Source organism: Castanea sativa, chromosome 6 (assembly GCF_040712315.1).
Source record: "Castanea sativa cultivar Marrone di Chiusa Pesio chromosome 6, ASM4071231v1".
NCBI classification, from domain to species: domain Eukaryota; kingdom Viridiplantae; phylum Streptophyta; class Magnoliopsida; order Fagales; family Fagaceae; genus Castanea; species Castanea sativa.
This window is the reverse complement of record NC_134018.1, coordinates 13,218,998-13,238,442: the sequence shown is the minus strand read 5'-3', so window position 1 is coordinate 13,238,442 and position 19,445 is coordinate 13,218,998. Positions and strand designations below refer to the sequence as shown.

General features: G+C 40.4%; 1 pseudogene; it reads left to right on the top strand.

The window, feature by feature from the left end:
• Positions 1-12,265: 12,265 nt before the first annotated feature.
• LOC142639489 (disease resistance protein At4g27190-like) lies at positions 12,266-15,644 on the top strand (annotated as a pseudogene).
• The last annotated feature ends 3,801 nt before the right edge of the window (positions 15,645-19,445 follow it).

Here is a 19,445-nt window from a genome sequence, read left to right as displayed (position 1 = left end):
AAGAGAAGAAAAATGAGTAACAATTTAGGGATTAAGTTGGGTTTAGGGACCAAGTTAGTTAATTTTGAAAAATCTTGAACTTACTTGATATTAGCCCAAACCTCAAGTGAGTTAACTGTATTACCCTTTAAAAAAAAGGTCAAATCATCCTAATTTACTTAGAAATCAATTTTTAAAAACCCTAATTTACTTAGAAATCAATTTTTAAAAAAGTGAGATGCTGGTAAAAAGAAAAAAAAAAAGACTTTTTGGCTTAAAAATTATGCAAAAGTGGGCTTAATGGCCAAAATCGCCCTCTTGACCTACCATCTTTATTTCAGTGGAAACTCGTTTCAAAATGCAAATGGAAAAAAAAAACATAATAATAGAGTGATAGGACCAAAATCAAAGAGCAAATGGACAAAAACAAAATAATGGAGTTTTGGGCAATAATTGAACCAGACCTGTGAGTAATCCATTCGTGCTAAAGTAATAATAAATGAGAAGTAGCACAAAAAATTACACAATTTTTCCCTTAACTTGCCACATGACGAGTTGTAAGTAATTTAGAAAAAGTGGTAAGTTCACAGTATTACCACTCATAATACGTCATATGGTAAATTGTGGCAAAAGTTGCATAAATTTTTATCGTTATAGCATTTTTATAATAAATTATTTATTTTTTATAACTTTTATTTGTGTAATGTAAGACAAAAACTAAAAATTAATTTTTAAAATTTTTAAAAATTATATTATTTGAAATAAAATTATGAGAAAAAGAAAAAGAAAACGCTTTGCTGTTTGACAAACACATAGTAAATATGCTAGCTGATGAACCAAGAAATTCCCATCGTCCAAAGAGGCCATTGGACGACCAAAGTGTCATAAAAGAGCACTTAATACATGAGTTGTTACACATAGGCTAACACGCAAGCCTGACGGAAGGGTCTGCAAATCAACTCATTAAAGCACCAGAAGCATTACAAGGAGGTATTTAAGCCACCATTGAAAACCCCCAATGGTTAAGAAGGCAAAGACCTATATAAACCACCTCAAAACCTAAACAAAGGTACGGACACTTATCATAATACATTCAGTCCGCGTTATTTCCTCTCCAAATACCTAACTTCATCATTGAAGGCTCACTAGTTGGCTCCATGTCGATGACCTTTTCGAGAGAAACCTTATTTCTAATCTTGTGCTGGAATTAAGGTTCATTTAGTCATACTCCGTCCAGACGAACCTAGCAACTGACGAATTTAACTTCATCACTAGCTACTTCTCTTGAAAAAGGTCACAATCAATGAAAAGTCTCCATAATTGTTTTCTTAAATCGGAAGAGCTTGTGTCTAGTGGTTTATTCCATTGGACACGTTAGGATGTGAATACATGTCCAATTTAATTTGAGTTTTTTTTTTTTTTTTTTTTTTCCCGCAAAAATGCTCATGGGCCAAACTACCAAGAAAAAGCTGGGTTTTTAGAACTAAAATTGTTGTATGTATTTTTTGTTCAAAAATCTTAGAAGGGTAGGCAATTAAATTCTTCCTAATTTTTAATTTTGTTTTAGTACAAGTTTTAAGGGATTTTTCCAAAACTCAGGGGGACCATGGCCACCCAAGCTCCCCTAGTTCCGCCATTGCCGTTACGGGCAATCATTAACTTTTTTCCTATAAATATTTATCAATTGAAAGTAGCATAATTTCATACTTTTGTATTGGATCTATTTGACCAATAGCCATTAAGGACAATTGAAGCAAAATAAAATAAATAACTGCATTAAGGACAGGAGGATGAGAAAACCCAAACTTTTGCGCTTTTTTTTTTCCAAAAAGTTTTTCATTTTAAAAGCATCGTGGTTTGAGCATTGTATAATATATAATTTTGAAACCTCATTTCATACCGACCCTTTAAAAAAAAAATTCATACTTTTGGACAGGAACGGACTCAGGATTTCAAGCTGGGGGGAGGGGGCAGAGATAAGCGAAAAAAATTTGCAAATACACATCCATACAGTATTAATAAACTATCGACCAAGACAAATACCCAAAAATCATTGTTTCTTAATATATTAAGATACAATCATCTACCAACAAAAACAAAAGACACAAAACACTATAGCTTCTTAATGCAATCATCTATAAAAAGGGAACTCGACGCTCTTTCAAATCTTCAAAATTATTTACGATTGAATCCAAACTAAATCATCTACAATTGTTGTTACTAATTTAAAATAAGAATCATATATATTTCTCACTTCTTTTCAATTTATAAATTTATCTAAGTTAGTATTATGAGTTAACAATATGCGCAAGTGAATCACTATTATTTTCTTAAATTTGTGTGACAATTTTCTATATTAAATTTATATGATTTGTTTTTTTCTTTTGTCTTTGGTCTTTGCCTTTATTTAACTCTTTGTCTTTATCTTTTCTCCATATTTTAGAGTCTCAAACACTGACCCAATCCCACTATTGACACTATAAATTTATTCTGCACTACTAACAAAAACTTTTCTTAACTTTACCTTCTTCTTTTTTCCTGTCACTTGTCCCTGTTGTTGCCCAACAACAAATCAACAAAGAACAAACAGACAAAATACTAAACTAAAATATTCTCTAATCAGACTAATCTCTACAAACTCTACTCTCTCTCTCTATCACTTTTATCTAATAATATAAGAGAGAGAGTCACAAACACATAGTCACAGAGAGTCACAAAGCCAAACACCACAAACACAGAATCACAGATTCAATTCATGATCACGGAATCACCAACATCAGTTCATCACTTATCAGTAAAAACACAAACACTACAAGTCCACAAGCATAGATTTTTATATTTTGAGATTCACAAACATTATATTAGGTTTTGAAGGAAATGATAAATTAAATACCTGTGATTTGTGAATTGTGAAGATTGGAGCAGTGGAGCAACGAAGCTGAGCTAGGAAAATCGAGCAACAGGCGGTGGCGGCAAGATGGGTCTCGCATGGCGCAGTGGTGGCATTGGTGTGGGCGTTTCTAGTTTGGGTATGCGACAGTTGATGGCGGCGCGGGTACTGGGTAGCGGCACCATGGCGTGGGTGTGGGCGTGGGCAGCAGCGTCACGGCATGGGTGGCGGCATCACACGGTCATGGCGTAGTGGCGTACTCTCTTAGTCTGTTTGGATACAGTTGAAAATTGAAAACTGAAAACTGAAAATACTGTAGCAAAATAATCTTTAAATGTATAAATAGTGCCGTAGGACCCATTTTTAATGAAAAAGTGGCTAAAAAGTACGTGAACAGTAACTTTGTTCCCTAAAGCTAAAACACGTGTAGCAGGAAAAAGAAGAAGGTTGAAACGCATCTTGATCAAAACATGGATGCAATAATTTTTATCCAAACATTACCTTAGTCTCTCGCCTCTCCCTTTCTTTTCTGTTCTTTTTTCTTTTTTTCCTTCGCGTGGGTGTATATTTCTATTTGGTTTTGGAGTGATTGACTACGGTTTTTATTTATTTATTTATTTTTTATTTATTTATACATTTTTTAAAGGTTTTCATGGGCTCTTGCCTCTGGGCTAGCTGGCTAGGATAGGGATGGATAAGGTGAGGGGGGCTGAGCTAAAAACCAAGGGGCCCAAGCTAAAAATCAAGAGGGGCCCAAGCCCTTTTTTTTTTTTTTTTTTTGAAATTTATACATACCAATTTTTTTTTTTGTGCCCGGGAGGCTCGGGCACCTTTAGGCCCCCACTTGGGTCTGTCCTTGCTTTTGGAGTTATTTGACAAATAGGAATAGCATTAAGGAAAGAGGGTGAGACCACCCAAATATGCTTTCTTGAGAGTCAAAATAGACGGCAAATGTTTTTTTAACCAACAAAGTTTTGCTATCAATAGCTATACCAATATATATATCAATTAAAATTTTAAATTTTATATTATTAAATTATACATAAAAATGAAATCATGCGTGTGTAAGTGCACGATTGCACCTGGACCCAAAGACAATCACGGGCTCAGGCCTAATGAGCCTTAAACAATGAAATTTGTAGAGTGTGTGCTTGAAATCTAGATTAGAAGTACTGAGAACTTGATAACAGGCTAAAAGTTACAAACACTTGTAAATAATAAATGATAATTGCAAATAGACCTCCTCGGACGTGAGCCGAGGACTACTTCTGTATTATTTCTCTTTCTTTCTTAAAGGTTACAATTCTTAATTTCTTTCTTAGTTACTGACCCCCCCTCTCTTTGCCCTTCACCCCCTTTAAATACTTCCTTCCCTGATGCCTTTTGGACAGTGACTAGAAGTTTCAGCCCTACTGTTCAAGAGTCACTTCCCCATTAATGCGGCCAGGGAGGTAGGTGCAGAGTCTTTAATGCGGAGGTGGCAGCCTTTGCTCTTGATATTTTCTTTAACACTGATGCATCTAGAAAGTTCAGGGTCTCCATTTTTTAACCAACTGTCTTTCCAGAATTCTGCCTTGACCTTTGTAGTGAATCTCCGAGTTCTCTTGGAACGGTCCGAGGAGGAACTCACCCTTGGCTGTATCCTCGGACCCTCGGCATATGGGCCGATTCATAGTACTAACAAATTCCTAGCTTATGAACAGATCGGCCCTCCTTGCTAGAGCCCAAAGGCCCACATGCCCACTTGGGTCCTTTTACTCCTCACAATAGCCCCTTAAAACTCTATTTTTCAGCATCCGAAGAGAAAAATAGGGTTTTGATCCAACGAGAATTTTCCCCACACGTTTTGTAAATAATTGCACGTGTGGAGACCGTTTCGCTTTCCAGAGGGCCCTAGCATCGGGTTTTCGGAAGAAGATGCGCGACGCCTTCATCACCCACACGACAACGCGCTCGTGGTCAGCATACGGGCAGGGGACTACAACATACATCGAGTCTTGGTGGACAATAGAAGCTTAGCAGACATCCTTTACTACCCCGCGTTCCAACAAATGGGGATTGGTAGAGAATGACTGGTCCCAACAAATGCTCCCCTTGTTGGCTTCGGAGGGACAAGGGTTTACCCTTTGGGTGTCGTCACACTATCTGTGACGGTGGGGGATTACCCACAGCAAGTAACCAAGGAGGTAGCCTTTCTGGTGGTCGAATGCTCTTCTGCTTATAACGCCATCCTAGGAAGGCCAACTCTCAATGCATGGAGGGCTGTTACCTCTATGTACTACCTATTGGTCAAATTCCCGACCGAACACGGAGTTGGAGAGCCAGAAAGACCTACTTGCGGACGGTTCAAAGCGTCCAATCAGCAGGTTCCTCACTAAAAGCAACACGAGATAGCCCCAGCGTCGGGTTTTCGGAAGAAGATGCGCGACGCCTTCATCACCCACACGAAGACGCGCTCGTGGTCAACATACGGGCAGGGGACTACAACATACATCGAGTCTTGGTGGACAACGGAAGCTCAACAGACATCCTTTACTACCCCGCATTCCAACAAATGGGGATTGGTAGAGAATGACTGGTCCCAACAAATGCTCCCCTTGTTGGCTTTGGAGGGACAAGGGTTTACCCTTTGGGTGTCGTCACGCTATCTGTGACGGTGGGGGATTACCCACAGCAAGTAACCAAGGAGGTAGCCTTTCTGGTGGTCGAATGCTCTTCTGCTTATAACGCCATCCTAGGAAGGCCAACTCTCAATGCATGGAGGGCTGTTACCTCTACGTACCACCTAATGGTCAAATTCCCGACCGAACACGGAGTTGGAGAGCTGCGTGGAAACCAAGTGACTGCACGAGAGTGTTACATCGCCATGATGGAAATGGATGACCACCTACAAGCAATGAGCATTGAGGAACAGAGAACGGTGGCAGAACCGGTGGAAGAATTAGAAGAAGTACAATTAGATGATTCTAGGCCTGACTGAATCACGAGAATCGGCACCTTGGCCAACCCCACGGTTCGACAAGCACTCACATTATTCCTCAAAGAAAACCAAGATGTCTTTGCATGGAGCCACGAGGATATGCCAGGGATAGACCCAATAGTCATGGTTCACAGTTTGAATGTATCGCTCTCTTTCTCCCCTGTCCGATAGAAGAAACGAGTGTTCGCCCCCGAACGAGACCGACCCATAGCAGAGGAAGTACGGAAGCTGCAAGAAGCGAATTTCATACGCGAGGTGTATTACCCTGATTGCTTGGCAAATGTGGTAATGGTAAAAAGGCCAACGGGAAGTGGAGAATGTGTGTCGACTTCACAGATCTAAATAGGGCCTGCCCTAAGGATAGTTACCCGCTCCCATGTATTGACACACCGGTAGACTCCACCGCAAGACATGAACTTTTGAGCTTCATGGATGCCTTCTCTGGTTAAAACCAAATCAAATTGGATAAGACGGATCAGGAGAAAACCTCATTTGTGACAAGTCAGAGGCTTTTTTGCTACAAGGTAATGCCTTTCGGGCTTAAAAATGTGGGAGTCACGTATCAGAGATTGATGAATAAAATGTTCGCACACCAAATTGGCAGAAACGTGCAGGTTTACGTGGACGATATGTTGGTAAAAAGCGTAAAGGTGTCTGACCATCTGAGGGACCTCCAGGAGACTTTCAATACTCTTCGGACGTACAAAATGAAGCTGAATCCGAGCAAATTCGCGTTCGGAGTAACCGCAGGAAATTTTTTGGGATTTATGGTATCCTAGAGGGGCATTGAAGTCAACCCAGAGAAAGTGAAGGCGATTATGGAACTGTCTCCTCCAAAAACGGTAAAGGAAGTACAAAGCTTGACCGGAAAGATAACAGCCTTAAATAGGTTGGTATTAAGAGCGATGGACAAGTGCCTCCCTTTCTTCCGAACATTGAGGAGATCTTTCGAATGGACAGACGAGTGCCAAAAGGCATTTGAAGAGTTAAAGATATATCTCTCCGCTCCGCCGTTGCTTAGCCCATCTATGCCAAGGGAAGAATTGTTCCTGTGCCTTGCCGTCTCCCCAGCCGCGGTCAGCGCAACTCTCATAAAAAAAGAAGGTACAAAAGCTCGTGTACTTTATAAGCTGGGCACTAAGAGGAGCAGAAGAAAGATATCCTCAGATGGAAAAACTTGCATTTGCTCTTGTGACAGTGGCTCGGAAGCTCAAGCCATATTTTCAAGCACACACCATAAATGTCTTGACAGAGAAACCCCTACGGAGAGCAATGAGCAATCCAGAGACTGCTGGATGGAAGGCTCTATGGACGATCGAGCTAAGTGAATTCGATATTCAATATCATCCATGGACGGCAGTGAAAGGATAGATATTGGCAGACTTCGTTGCCGAATTCACTACCGCAAAAGAGCAAGGGGTAGAAGAGACGCCTATATGGAGAATTCATATAGACAGATCTTCCAATAAACACACTGGGGGTGTTGAAGTCGTACTCCACACCCCGGAAGGAGACAAGATTGAATGCATGATCCGCCTGGACTTCACCACTACTAACAACGAAGCAGAATACGAGACCCTGATTGCGGGACTGGAGCTTGCAATAGCGGTAGGAGCTAAGAAGGTGGTCGTCTACTCCGATTCTCAAATCGTGGCCAGTCAGGTTAATGAATAACCTTGGGGAAGTAAAGGGTCGAATGAAGGACCTCCAACTCACGATGATTCAAATCCCAAGAGAGGAGAACCAAGAAGCGGACCGACTCGCAAAGGCCGCTTCGGCTGAACCCATGGTCGTCCCTGAACAGGTATTGTCCTTCGTCCAGCTTTCATCGTTATTAGATGACATTAGCATGCAGGAGGAAAGCAATGAGGATGGTTGGACGGCTCCAATTATGGCGTACCTCAAAGAAGGCAAGCTGCCCGATAACAAATAAGATGCAAAGAAGTTAAAGGTTAAAGCTGCCCGGTTCGTCGTGATTAAAAACATCCTATACAAAAGAGGATTCTCCCGACCATATCTAAGATGCATCGACTGCGGAGAAGCAGACTACGTGATGAGGGAGATCCATGAAGGAGTTTGTGGAAACCATTCTAGATCAAGGTCTCTAGTGCACAAGCTACTCCGAGCAGGATACTACTGGCCAACAATGCAAAAGGATGCCCATACATACGTTAGAGCTTGTGACAAGTGCCAACGATTTGGCAATCTCATTAGATAACCGACGGAAGAACTTACCCCTATGGCAGCTCCATGGCCGTTTACTTAATGGGGGTTAGATATCATGGGTGCATTCCCAACAGCGGTGAGACAGCTGAAGTTCTTGGTGGTTGGCATTGACTACTTCACCAAATGGGTGGAAGCAGAAGCTCTGGCTACTATCACGGAGAAAAACATCCATAGCTTTGTATGGAGAAGTATTATTTGTAGATATGGAATTTCGAGGGTGCTCGTTTCAGACAACGGGAAACAATTCGACAACGACACATTCCGAGATTTTTGTTCTCAACTTGGAATCAAAAATCACTACTCATCGCCCGCTCACCCGCAGGCCAACGGACAAGTTGAAGTCACGAATCGGTCCTTGTTAAAGATTATCAAGACCCGGCTCGAGGGGGCAAAGGGCATCTGGCTGGATGAACTACCAAGTGTTTTATGGGCATATAGGACAACGGTGAGAACACCAACATGAGAGATATCGTTTCGATTGGCGTATGGTACTAAGGCCCTCATACCGGTAGAGGTAGGATTAGCAAGCTACCGTGTTGAAAGCTACGATGAGAGCAAGAATGACAAAGCTTTGCGTTTACAACTCGACCTTGTAGACGAAGTCAGGGCAGCAGCTGCACAAAGACTACCGCGATACTAAGACATGATGGCAAAACATTACAACTCTAAGGTCAAACACAGGGATTTCTAGGTGGGAGATCTGGTTTTACGAAAAGTACTCGGCGCTACAAAGGATGACTTCCAAGGAAAACTGGGTCCTAACTGGGAAGGACTATACAAAATCATTTCATGGCATAGGAAGGGAACGTACTACTTGGAGACGTTAGACGGAAGAAAATTGAGCCATCCATGGAACACAGAGCACCTAAAGAAATACTACCAGTAGTCAAGGGGCATAGACAACATCTACCTCCTCGCTTCCAGTTAATTTTTTATTTAAAAAAAAAAACAGTCATAGTTTTTATTTATTAAAGCCAAAGTTTTTATTTTCCATGAACAATATGGTCTACCGGTATGTCATAATGAGAAGAGTTTTTATTTAAAACGTGTGAAATGTATTGTGCTCAAAATTTACTAAGTCCACAAAGTGAACGAATCCATATCAGGTCCACAAAGTGGACGGGTCTAAAGTCCACATAACGGATGAATCTCCACTAAGTCCACAAAATGGACGGGTCTCCACTAAGTCCACAAAGTGGACGAATCCATATCAAGTCCACAAAGTGGACGGGTCTCCACAAAGTCCACATAAGGGACGAATCCTCATAAAGTCCACAAAGTGGACGGGTCTCCACAAAGTCCACATAATGGACGAATCCTCACTAAGTCCACAAAGTGGACAGGTCTCTACTAAAGTCCCCATAGTGGGCGAATCTCCGCTAAGTTCGCAAAGTGGACAGGTCTATATAAGTCCCCATGTGGACGAAACTCAACAAAAGTCCACAAGGACGGATCATCCAAAATGGATGAGAATTGTCCACACATTGGACGGATCATCCTACAAGGATTATTACATTATTCCAGTGTACGATCCATAAAATGGACAGAATAACCTCTAAAGGGAAAACATACAAGTTAAATTGTTAGACGGGCTGACGTCACAATTGGACGGACCCATGCGACATGAGTATACTATTATATAGAGCAATAAATTAAAAATACACGACGGATAAAAAGCAAGCGAAATCTCGTAATAGAAAATGTTCACAACTGAAATACGACGGTTCAACAAGATAAATTACAACGGTTAAAGTTTTGACCGTGATACTTCAAAAAAAAAAAAAAAAAAAATTCGCTACTGATGCTTGGGGGAAGTACTTTCAATTTTTTGATTGCCTTCTGGTTGATCTGGAGGGAGAGTCTGGCCTTCGTCAGCAGGAACAGTGACGGCAAACACATCCTCTGTACTCTCTGAATGGATGGATTGAGCTTGTGTTTGCCCTTGAGCGTCGATAGAAACCTGAGACACGTCTAGATCGGGATACGTCGCCTTGACCTAACGGAGGGCGTTGTTGAACCCGTTAGCAAAGGAGCTCCCGAGCTCAGCCAAAAGAAGGTCAGAGTCTCGATACTCCTGGACCTCCAGTTCTTTTGCATCACGGAGTTGAGACTTGGCGTCCGTCACCTCCTTCTCCTTGTCTTTCGAAATTTGAGTCAACTGCTCATTATGCTTCTCCAGCTCACCTCTAACCGTCTCCGAGCATTTGAGCTTTCTTTCCATGTTGATTTTCCAGGTCTTTAGATCGTGGAACTCGTCCTACATCATCTTGTTCTTCTTCCTAAGACGGTCCATAGTTGTCTCATGATTAAGACAACGGCCCATCAGGCCCTTCATCATTAGCATGGCCTGAAAGCAAAATACAACTGTGTAAACGACAAATGATAGACGCTTCAAGCTTTTGGACGGGTTAAAAAGTACTTGTGTAATAGTAAAGAGGCTCGTCTCTCCCATCGCCTCCGTCGCGTGGTTGCCGAGGTCCTCATAATCGTCAGTCGTCATGATGGACAAGAGTTTTTCGAGGGCATATCCCGAGTCTTCTCGAAGTAGAATGGGTGGTTTCTCACCGGTATGAGTTGGACCTTTCATTAATCCCTTACCCTTTCCATGCCTGACGGGTGGTTTGTCGGCCTTTAACGCTACGACAGGCTCGGGGGTGGTCTTCTGCTTCTTTGGAAGACGGTCCATCTTCTCCGGTTGATTCCATTTTGACGGAATGGATGGAACCGTCCCCTTAGCTTGACCGACCTCTTGCTTCTTCTTCGCTGCTTGTTGCTTGATGAAGGCTCTTCTCTTGGTAGCGTCCATTTCTGCAAATCGAAGACGGATGTGCAGTGTTAGAAAAGCATAAGTAAAAAGAAAAGGAAAGTGGTTATGACGGGCTTACGTTTGCGAACTTTGCTGTCGTAGCGACGGGCGGCAGAAGTGGGTTCGGGGCCCGTCACAGTATCAATGGAGTGTGTCGAGTGTGACTAGCTATGCCCACGTCCTCTCCTCAAGCTTTGTCTTGTTGAAAATTTTCTCCAGGAAGCTCCACTCCTCTAGAGTAACTTGCAGACGGTCCCGCGCTACAAAAAAGACGGTTAGATTAACTTACAGAAAAAATCAAATATTTAAGTGGACGGGAGCTAAAAGCAATTGCATACCCGATGGAGGCATTATGCCCCATGTGGTGTCGGCGGGCATAAATGTGTCATCCCCTGGACGACACATCCATTCGTCCCCTTCCAAGAAAAAATATCTACTCTTCCAGTCCCTATTGGAGTCGGGTGTATCATAGACAAGCCTCAACAACGGGCTCCTAGCTATAAAACTGTACATTCCTTTTGACTTAATGATCTCCGTTGGACGGTAACAGTGGAAGAATTCTTCCACCGTCAATCTTCGTGCACCGTTGGACATAGCCCCGTATAGGACCTCCACGCCTATGAAAACCCTCCAAGCGTTTGGAGAGATCTGTGTGACGGATAGGCCAAGATATTGAAGTAATCGACGGTGGAGAGAACTTAACGGGAATCTGAGCCCTGCCTTCAGTGCTTGCTCATAGATCCCAACACCGTCGACCCCCCTGTAGTAACATTTCTCAGACTTGTGGGGAAGACGGAGACGGACGTTGTCAGGAATTTGATAGTTGGCCCTAAGTGTTTTGAAATGGGATTCTGTGATTGTGGACCTAAAATCGTTGACCGTCCATAAGGGTAGCATGACGAATTCCCTAAGACTGTCCGGATCGATCACAGATTGAACGGGGGAATCGACACCATCTAAGTTGCTTGACGACTCTGAGCTATCCGTCTCCAAACTTTCATCATCTAGGGAAGGAGAGGTAGCGGACGGATTCCTTTCTTCACTTGAAGTGTTAGGATCTCTTTGACCTGATGGGAATCCATCATTGTAGCCCGCCCCGTCGCGGACAAACGACTGATTACTCGACGCACTAGACATTACCTACATATATGATAGTAAAACCTAAGACTTTGACGGATCTACAGAAAATATATATATAAAAAGAAAAGAAAAAGAGAAGAAGGGTTCAAAGCACATATCGGATCGTGATCGAGCAAAAATGAAATGACGGATAGAATGGCAGGACAACACAAATGCACAATGAAAGTGACGGTGGCGCTTTGGTTGCAAATTTTTTATATAAAGATGAGAATGAAGGAAGAAAAGGCAGGCTTTTATAGAACGAATGGCACGGAATATGAAGGGACACCTTGTTTCAGGGGAACAACTAATCAGTAAGGACCACATGTCCTTCGTCATAAATATAGGCCACGTGTCCCTCGTCGAAAATGAATCGGGGCCGTCATGTCTCAATAGGTTGCCATAAGGAAGATTGCCACTCCATGAATCCGTCTAGTCGTTAGCGACGGATTCAAGGAGTGAGGGGGCAACTGAAGAGGATAAAAATATGAGAGGGATCTTTCTTCAAAACGTACGACGGAGTAGGGTCGAAATGAGGTAGGTCGACGGATTGATACCGCATGGATACATATTGAACGGTGTCAACATTCAGTATCCGTCGGGTACTGAATGAGAATAAAAGTGATCTTGACGGACCAACCTCGGTAGGGACGGTTACTTTAGGTTGACGATATTTAACATGGCCAAGATCTACAGTGGACGGATAGATAAATGATGGGGATCAACCTTCCAGGATTATTTTCAAGAAGTTTTAAATAAGGTCCACGCTATGTAATTAGGGCTGATGTGGCCTTCATTGTTCTCCACACAAAACGTGCATAAGAGGAATTCTTGCACCGCACATTTCGCCTTGATAAAAGGTACTCGAAAGGAAAGAGTTCTAATCCTAGAAGGAAAGGACTTCGTAATTGGGGTGTGACCGCTAACCCTACATCATTATAAATACACCGAAACTCTCACAAATCAAGGTACGCATTATTGACTCAACTCTGGCACTCTAGGGTTGTGAAAAAAAAAAAGATTCTAACTTGACCTTCGGAGGGTTTTTGGCCGGCACCACACCGGTGCTCTCTTTTAGGTCTTTTATTTTTTTTTGCAGGTATTGCCTCGATTTGGGGAAGTGCTTGCAGTTTACTGGTGATTTTTTGGCATCATCAAACAGCATCAAAAGCTTTAGTCGAAGTTCTGAGTCTATTGGATGATGATAGGGCCCAGATGATTGGGATTTGGGGACTGGGAGGATAGGCAAGGCTACTCTGGTAAAGAACTTGAACAATGAGCTCAACAACACCTCAACGCAGCCTTTTGGCATTGTCATTTGGGCTACCGTTTCCAAGAATGTGGACATAATAAATGTCCAAACACAAATAGCTAACAGATTGAATTTGGAGTTGAAAATGGAAGAAAGCGTGGAGAGAATCGCTATTCGACTTCATCAGAGACTTATGAATGAGGAAAAATATCTACTCATTCTAGATGATGTTTGGCAGAAACTTGATTTGGACAATTTGGGTGTCCCATAGCCTGATGTTCATAAAGGTTCTAAAATTATATTGACAACTCGGTTTATGGAAGTTTGTAGAAAAATGATGACTGATATTGAAGTCAAAATGGTTGTTTTAAATGATGAAGAAGCTTGGCAATTGTTTAGTCAAAAGGTAGGTGTTGTGTCTCATTTGGAAGAAATCAAACCATTTGCTGAAGCAATTGCTGGAGAATGTTGCGGATTACCTTTGGCCATCATCATAGTGGGAGCTGCTATGAGAAGAAAGACAAAGGTCGAGCTGTGGGAAGATGCCTTAAAGCAGTTGCGAAGGTCCGTGTCTTCTGTAGGAGGGATGGAGGATGAGGTCTACAAGCCTTTGAAGTGGAGTTACGACTCATTACAAGGTAACAGCATAAAATCTTGTTTTCTATATTGCTCTTTGTTTCCTGAGGACTTCTCAATTGAAGTAAGTCAACTAGTGCAACACTGGCTGGCTGAGGGTTTGATAGATGAACAACTAAATTATATAGATTTAGCCAATCGAGGAATAGCTTTCATTGAAAATCTAAAGGACTCTTGTTTGTTGGAAGATGGTGACCTGAAGGATAGTGTAAAGATGCATGATGTTGTTCGTGATGTTGCTATATGGATTACATCATCTTTTGAGGATGGATGTAAATCCTTTGTTCGTTCGGGGATTGGTTTGAGTGAGATTTCAGTTGGAGAGTTTTCTAATTCAAATTCTCTTAAAAGAATTTCTTTCATGAATAATGAAATAACAAGGCTACCTAATTGCATGATACAATATTGTCCAAAGGCCTCAACTCTACTACTACAACACAATCTTCTCCTTGACACAGTCCCTGAGAGGTTCCTACAAGGATTTGAAGTACTCAAGGTCTTGAATCTTACTGGAACCTGCATCCGATCATTGCTTCTTTCTCTATTTCAACTTGGTGACCTCCGTGCTCTTATTTTAAGGAATTGCTTCTCTCTTGAAGAACTACCCCCATTGGGAGGGCTTAGTAAACTTCAAATGCTTAATCTTTGTGCCACTCGTATCAAAGAATTGCCTAGTGGAATGGAAAAACTGAGCAATTTAAGGCAACTGGACTTATCCCACACTGACAGCCTAAAAAAACCATCCAAACTGTATTTTTTTCCAGGTTGTCTTGTTTAGAGGTTCTAGATATGACAGAGAGTGCCTACAATTTCCTTGTGAAGGAAGAGGAAGGAGGAGAGACAACTTTTGAAGAGCTCAGATACCTTGATCGATTACTTATTTTATCCATTAGACTGAAGAAGATCCCATGTCTAAGCTCTGATGATCTTTCCTGGATAAATAGAATAACAAGATTTCACTTTTGCATTGGCCCAAAAGCTTACCCCTAGGGGTAAACATGACAAAAGATTGTCTATCGGTGGTCTTGATCTCTCACAAGAATCCATTGGCCAATTATGGGGTATGGCAAGTTCTTTGGTTTTAAGTCGTTGTTCGCAACTAAAACAAATGCTTGAAGATTTAGTCATCTGTAACGTTGGCTGCTTTGGTGGTTTAAAGTCGCTTACCATTACAACATGTCCCAGTCAGAGTTAATGGCGAGATGGAGGATTGGCTGCCCAGTCTGACCTACTACCAAATTTGGGGGAACTTACTCTCCACGATCTAAATGAATTAGAAAGCATTTCAAGACTAGTTGGAAAACTTGGTCTGAGATTTCTTAGACTAAAATTAATTGCAGTGAGACGTTGTTCTAACATAAAATATCTTCTGTCCTGTGGTGACTTCATTCGGAACCTGCCAAATGTAGAAGTAATTAAGGTAAGCAACAGTTACAACTTAAAAGAGCTCTTTAATTATGATTCAGTGAAAAATATGGCTCCAGATCCTGTTGTTCCAAACCAAAGGATATTGGAGTTGAAGGATCTTCCCAGTTTAAGAACTCTTTGCAGAGACTCAGAGAGATGGCCACGTCTAGAGCAGGTTGAAGTGTTTTTGTGCAATTGTCTAGAAAGATTGCCTCTTACTAACCAAAATACAGGTACCATAAAAGAAATACTAGGAGAATCAGAATGGTGGGATGCGTTGGAGTGGGATGATGACAAAACCAAATCAAGTCTGCTGCCTTACTTCTATCCAACTGTGTCTGATTGCTAGGGATTTGGTAGTTTCGGTTTCGGTTAAATACAGGAGATGTGGCCCAAAATGGCACTAGTGATTGTGTGAAAAATGAAAGATGACCCGTGAGTGAGTTGGTGTCAGGGAATCAACAAGTTCAAGAGTTTATTCATTATTTGAGAGCGACAGTCCCATTTTGAATTTTAGGAATTTGGAATTATTAAGTGTAATTTCTGAGCAAAGAAAGAACGGTTTTTGAATTGGGCTTACAAATCCCTTGGTTTCTACAAGCATCTGAGGACCATTGGGTTCAGTTTCTTCACTGCTATTGTCCAAATTCTGCCACAGCAGCAAAAGCCACTAAGTTAGTCATAAAGTCAAGTGAACCAGCCCTACTCCTGCATGAAAGAATGTCGTTTCCACACGGCCCAGACCTCTGATGCTGAAGTCGCCCATTGGTATTGCAAAGCAGGGTTTCCGTTTAACAAAAGAAATGGTACCCAAAAATGTCAGTACAACTCTTACTCTAAGTTGCACCGACACAAACATGAGTACAAATATGACATGCGTACAGATACGAGGTACGGCAATTTTAAAAAAATAAAAGTACGACATGGCGTGGGTATAACAATTAAATATATATATATATATATATATATATATATTAACAACAATTATTTTCATTGATATATAAAATCAATATTTTTAAAAGATTTTCTTTAGGGAGAAACTTTTATAAGATTAATATATTATTTTAGTAATCATTGTACATGATTCTTTAACAATGCTTTATTGTGTATAATGTTTAAATAAAAGTTACTCACAACAAAAACATTTAAATATTATTTATTGTTTTTCTTTTCTTTATTCACTCAACCACTACTCCCTATGCCTAATAGCCTATCACTCCAAGTTCCAATATGTCCAAGTTCCAATATGTCCTTTGTTTTTCAGTCTACTTCACACGTATTTTGGATTGAAATTACTACTTTACAATTCACACTCCTTATCTCTCATACTTTCAAAAAAATTTTTTGAGTCCCTTTTGACTCTTTTCAGTTCACACATTTACAGATTTATCTTGTTATCTCTCTTGGTTCCATGGTTTCACTTTCACCTCTCTCTCTCAGCCCTGTTTCTCAACACACCATCGCCCACTGCCAGTGTGAGTAAGAAAAAGAGATGAAAAGACACAGCTTAGTTTGGCGTTAGGAGAGAGAAATAGATGTTTTTGTGTGTAAGTTCGAAACTGTCCAGTATTTATTAATCGGCCGAAATTCGATATTTATCTCGGTACGGCTGAAATGGGTCCAGTATGACCAGTATTTACACCGGCATGAAACTTTAGTGTTTCCGTGCCGTGTCAGTAGTGGCGGTGCCACGTTCAGACCAGGGTGGTCCTAGGACCACCCTAACTTGAAAAAAAATATATATATATATATATATATATATATATAATAATTTAAATTTTTTTATTTATCTACCCTTAAAAAAAAAAATTAGGAACACCCTCAAAATTTTTTATGCCAAAAAATTTTTGAACTAAAATCTTTAAAAAAAAAATGTAATAGAGAATCTGGGAAAAAAGAAAAATTGTAACAAAGCAAGCCCACTCAGGGAAAAAAGCCCAACATCAATCCTAAAAAAAACCAACCCCAACTAGATTTTTAAATCAAAATAATTATTAACTAAATACCTAACTGGCCCAACCCAAACGGATTCTCAAAAAAAAAAAAAAAAACCAACCAACCAAAACCTAATACGTGTCTGCTGATTCATCATTCATCAAATGGTAAAGCAAAAACTAAAATTAGAAACCTAACCTAAAGAAAAAAACCTCATCAACGACAATGCCTCTGCCTGAAACCTCATCATCAAGCACATCGGCACGACGTGGCAACGGCGGCTCCACCTGAAACTCAAGCAACATAGCACATCGGTCACCGCATCGGGCCTTAAACTTGAGCAACAAAGCACATCGGGCATCTGAGATCGGAGATCAGTCTGATCGGATCAAAGCTTGCGACGCTTGGCCTCGAGTCCTACCTTGCCTCGACATGCTGCCACGGCCTGCGACACCGACCCTCATGCCTCCCTGAAGGTATTTAAGTTCTTTACACTTTACTTCTCACTCTTTTTCTCTCTTAATCTTTGGGTTTTGTTGTGGAGTGTGGACTGTGGTCTAAGAGCGAGAGCTTTTTCTCTTTGAACAGAGTTACTGAAATGAGACTCTTTCTCTCTTTATTTGATTCTTTATCTTTATCTTTGAACTATAATTGGCTTCAACTTTACTTTATAACTTAACTTTATAATTATTTCCCATGTTTGTTTTGACTTGATCCATTGGTGTGTTGGTCAGTTGGTGTTGGTGAGTTTGTCTTTTAGTGTATTGTGATTTGTGAATTTATCTGATTGGCCCCTCTTGTGACTCTTGTCTGTTGAGTGGGGGTGGATGGGGCCATGGGGCTGTGTGAGGTGAGATATTTGAATTGGGGAAGTAAAGGCATGCAGAGGTAGGGGTGTGTGCACATGGAGTGTGTGCTAGTGTGTGCTAATGCATAGTGGGGTGTGTGCTAGACTGCTAATAATTAGTAAAAAAAAAAATAATGAAGCAACTAAACAACAATAATTAATAATTTAATTAACCAATACATTATAAAAGACAAAAAAAATTAAATTATGTTAGGCTTACCAACAATTAATAATTTTATAATTAATGAAATAACAATACAACAAATTATAGTTTATAAAAGACAACCAAATTAATGAAACAACTAAACAACAATAATTAATAATTTTATTAATATTTCAAATGAACTTATAGTTTATTTTTTGTTCTTTTGCTAGAATTGTAGACAAATATTTGATAAGAAAACCACGTACCCAAAATTCATCTTCTGTGCAAGATTCATCTTCATCTTCTAAGCGAATTCGTGTTGACTTTAACTTAGAAAATCTTCCTTCAAATCTTGGGCTACGAGAAAAGATATCATCTTATCATCCTAATAATTATGATGAAATAAGAAGATATTATTTACAAAATGACCCTTGTCAACCTGTTTTCAAAAACCATGATTACTCTCTAACAGATTTTTTTGGAAAGCCCCGTCGATTCACATCCGAATGGTATGTAAATAGAAAGTGGTTGAAATATAGTATAGACAAGGATGCAGTATTTTGTTTATATTGCTACCTATTTGGGCAAGATATTGTTAAGTAAGGAAGAGGTAAGACTTTTGTAACAAAGGGATTCAAACTTTGGAATTAGAAAGAGAAGTTATATTCCCATGTTGGAGGAGTTAATCGTGCTCATAACCAAGCTGTCAAGAAGAGTGAAGATCTAATGAAGGAAAAACAACACATTCAAAGTGTTTTGGTTAAGCAATCAAATCAAGATAAAATTGAATATCGGGTTCAATTAAATGCAATAGTTGATTGCATAAAATTCTTTTTATGCTAGGGATTAGCTTTTCGTGGTTACAATGAATCTCAAGGTTCAAGTGATAAAGGAAATTTCCTTGAGCTTCTACAATTTTTGGAGGATCACAATGAATCTATCAATGAAGTGTTGCAAAAAGTTTCGAAAAATTGCAAGCTTACCCACCATGAAATTCAAAAGACATTGTGAATGCAGTTGCACGTGAAACATCTAAAGCCATCATCAAGGATCTTGACAATGGGTTCTTTTCAATATTAGTTGATGAGTCACGTGATATCTCAGTGAAAGAGAAAATGGACCTCGTTCTTCGTTTTGTGAAAAAAAAAAAGGAATTATTATAGAGTGGTTCCTTGGAATTGTACATGTAGCAAGTACCACTGTTTTGTCACTCAAATATGCTA